The following is a 4,426-nucleotide window of genomic DNA, read 5'->3' as shown; positions in this document are numbered from 1 at the left end:
ATTATTATTGTTGTTGTTCTAATATGCGTAAGACCTTATTAAAGAAGACAGAGCCCCTCAAGGGCTGCCGCCGTGTGGATGAATTTGTAGAATGTAAGAAAACTCTAATGAAAATGTGTGACACCGACCCGCACGGCAGATTACAAAATGGTGTCTGGGAGGGAGGTCTTTAGGACCGAGAGGTGCCTTGGAAGACCAAGGTTTGCTAGAAAATGCTGGAGGAGGAGAGAGAGAGAGAGAGACAGTCAGAGAAAGTATGTACACATTATTTGTTTAAGAAAGTATCTGTAAGTGAAATGTTGAAAAGTACAGTAAGTGATCAAGAGGGCGTCAGGAGAGTGTCTATTGAAGGTTACATTGGCAGTTAGGTAGGGGAGAGAAGTATGAGAAGCAGGCAAAGTCGATAAGAAAGTTACAATGCATGTGATTTGTTGGCAAAGAGAGATGAAAATGTGTATAATACAAGATAGATAATAGATATGGATATATATGTGTATATATGTATATACTGTGTGTGCAAATAGTTAACTGAGCTTGCTTTTAGGGGAGAAGAGTTTTGTTGACATGTAGCTGCGAGTCTGTGTAAGCTTTTCAAGGTCAAGAGATAACGAAGCGAGAGAAAGAATGCAATAATAACCCTGGATAATATATCTGCTTGCTGTAAAGGAATGAAGGCTTGAAATGAATTTAATTAATTATACCGTCTTAGTAGGCAGGAAACCTAGCATTCTAAGGTATATTCTTACTTATACAGGGGTTGAAAATGAAGAACATGTTGCGCTGTAATTATGATTTCAAAATGCAGGCAATAGTTTTAGCTAAAACAATTCAGTCTGTGTTTCATATTCGCGGAGAGATAACAGTTTGTTTTGAAAAGGTGGGGGCTTTCAGATTCACTCTGAGCTCAGGGTCACAAGGGGGGTTGAAAAACACCCACAGATTCTATAATACTTCAGTGTTTAATACAGCATATAATAGCTTCAGTTGATAAGAAATATAGAATATCTCAGTCACTCAGCAAACTTTTTCACATAATTTGTCAAAGATAGCGCTCATTCACAATCTCATCTCAATAGAATTATGCACTTTATAAAATGAAAGCACTCACCTCAATGTTTTTCAACTGATGTATGTTTGTTTGCCAAACTTTTTTCTTTTTTTGTCTGTGCATCTGTATGTACTGGTACACCTTCAAGGGGGGTGACGGAGCAGACTTGAGAGCATGGATGGATGAGAGTTAGTGACCCGTGTTCAAGCTGTGGTGGAATGTGTGATGCAGATAATTGACTGGGGATAAAAGTCCTCCCCATGCATGGGACTTTGCTTGGTTGAGATGTGGACGTGTGGACTGTTACGCTGAAATGGAGCTGAGAAGACGGACGCACGGAGCCAATATCGAAGGGGTGGAGCTAGATGATGTAATAGTACGTAATGTTTCATCCCTCTTGTCCACAAGGGAGGGGTGAGGAGCTTGAGCAGCTAGTAAAAGTTTTTGTTTTGTTTTGTCTCCCGTCTCAAATTTTGATAAGACATTGCATGCAGGAACAGACTAATAATGAATTCACTTAAAGGGATCTCACATTTCAAATATGAATAGATGTTTTGTAGGTTATTCTTCCCCGGTGTAACTCATGTTTCTATTATACATGCTAACATCTTACAGGCCTTATCTGCATCCATCAAATCTTTTTACAATGTTATACTAACTTAAACCCGACTACTATTGTTCCAATTGAGTACCCTGGTTTAAAGGGGGGGGGGGGGGAGGCATAGGTGATCTAGGTATTGCAAGTCAGCCATTTTTAAATTCAGCCATTTTTAAATTTTTTGCAAGTCATTTTTAATTTTTTTAATTTTTTGCAACAAGGTTCTGATCTTTTTGAAATAGAATATCAGCCTGATTGTCTAGCATTGATGCAACAAGAAAATTTAAGTTTTAAAAAAAAAGTTACTGAAAGCCCTTGTTAACAATGCATATTTTGAGTTGTTTTTTATAGATGGTACCCAGGGTGATTGACGACTCCACACTGGATATACAGTGGTTACACAACAAGATGTCCTAAAAGCAGAAGCTCTGCCTCCGCATGTTGCAGTACAAGAAGCGGAACTAAAAGCCCTCGCTGAGGCGTGTAGAGTGGAGGAAGGTAAGACGGCAAACATTTACACTGACTCCCGGTATGCATTTGGCATAGCTCATGATTACGGCCCAACATGGAAGGCCAGACAGTTTTTTACCTCAGCAGGACAGCCAATTAAGAATGTTGCAGCGGTGCAGAGTCTCATGGAGGCCCTACTTCTACCTGACAAGGTGGAAAGCTCACACCAATTCCTACACCAAAGAAGCAAGAGGCAATGCCATCACAGGCCACACAGCAAAGGCAGCGGCCCTCAAGCCATGGAAGAAAAGAAGAATTTGATAATAACTTTGGACTTTGACTACACTTGGACTTTGATTTGAACTTGGACTTTGATAAGGACTTTGACATGCTAAAGACTTTACAGTTAAGAAAAAGACAAATGGACTAAAAAGGGACGGCGTATGGTGAACAGTCAACAGAACTTGCTTACCATAGTCCCTGTGCCCCATGATGGCCCAGCTGACGCACGGAAAGACGCATCTCTCAAAGCAGTAATGATGTCGACGCTTGAACGAGGACGGGTGGCTCCTGGGTTTTCTGTAGCTGCTGCATCATTTGTCCAATTTTGCATGATCTTTGCCGTAAGCAACAGGGCAGAAGTAAAATTTGCCACACCACACTTGCCTAGGCCACTCTACCCATTTCAGGGATTGCAAATTGGCTACACTCAGCTCCTACTTGTTGGGAAGCATGAATATGTGCTTGTTGTTGTTGATGTCTTTTCAGGTTGGAAGCCGACCCTGTTACCAAAGTAAATAAGCAGGTAACCGCACAGAAATTCATGAATGAGGTAATCCGCAGATACGGGGTACCGGAAGTGATTGAGTCAAACAAAGGTACAAATGTCACAGGTGAAATAATGCAACACATCATGTCTATTTTGGGTATATTCCAGGTTTTTCACACACCCTACCATCCGCGGAGTAGGGGGAAAGTAGATACAAAAGGCAATGAAGAAAATGGGCAAATTTTGAATTGAGTGTCTTCCATTAGTTTTTCTTTTTCTTAGGAGGATACATGCCACAGTAGCTGAATTTGGGGAATGATTTTCTTGTTAATGTTATCATAGGCCTCCCCAAGGAATTATCAATAATGTATTCTGCAGTCTCTGCTTTTCTCCCAGGTCCTACAGATGAGTGTCACTATCTGAAACCAGGTGACAGGGTCTATGTGAAAAAGTTTGAGCGAGAAACCCGGTTTAAAGGTCCTTACCAGATGCTGCTCACCGCCCCAACTGCAGTCAAGCTTGAAGGAAAGCCCACTTGGATCCACACTTCGCACTGAAAAAACTAATGATCCTGTATATCCTTTACATGCTATAATGTGGTACAATTCCTCTAACACACCTTTGACTACTGTACACTAGCCCCCTGTTTCACAACAAATTAATACAATGAAATGTGCAATATGAAGACTACACTGAGGGTGAGAATCCAACACCGCATCGTGCTAAGAGATAAGTTGACGCTCCAGGTGGTAACTTTAATCCACATGTATACATAGATGCAATAGGAGTGCCAAGGGGGGTGCGAGATTAATTTAATTCTAGAGATCAGGTTAAAGCAGGTTTTAAGTCCTTATTTGCTATTGTCACTGTTAATAATAATGTAGATTGGATGAATTATATCTATTACAATCAGCAGAGGTTTGTAAACTACACCAGAGATGCTTTACAAGGGTTAGCTGACCAATTAAGGCTCACTGCATCCATGGCGTTCCAAAATAGAGTGGCCGTGGATATGATTTTCGCAGAAAGAGGTGGGGTATGTAATTTCCTGTTTGTGTATTATTCCTTTGATCAAAAAGAGTATGAGTAAGGGACTGGATTATGTGACACCAAAATTTCCCTTGTTTGAAAAAGATGAAGAGCCAGTTCCGATAATGCCAACTACTATGTTACCAGAAGAATGGAGAGATGGACTAGTACTGCGCCTGCCCCGGTCTCATAAGATGGACTGTCAGTGGAATTCCCATTTGCCTAGGGACAGTGCAGAAGACCTTAGGTCCCGGCGAGGGCACACCCTGTGGGGTGTTAACTTGTACAGATAGAGGGTATGGATGCCCGGAAATAAGCCCAAGGAATCCATGGCCTCCTTCTGAGGTTAGGTAGGGATCCCTCCCCTTTTAGGAGTAGGGACTTACGGGCAGTGGAGAAACCCTGACGCAAGTGAGAGACGACCGAGGAAGAGTGCAAGGTCTGATGCTTGATCTCCATATTAAGTTTTTTTAGGGGGGTTTGTGAGGATATATATACATATATATATATTGCCATATGTTTTTTTATGCTT

This window comes from Eleutherodactylus coqui, chromosome 8, assembly GCF_035609145.1.
Source record: "Eleutherodactylus coqui strain aEleCoq1 chromosome 8, aEleCoq1.hap1, whole genome shotgun sequence".
NCBI lineage: Eukaryota > Metazoa > Chordata > Amphibia > Anura > Eleutherodactylidae > Eleutherodactylus > Eleutherodactylus coqui.
The sequence above is the reverse complement of the archived record's forward strand: the minus strand, read 5'-3'. Positions refer to the sequence as shown.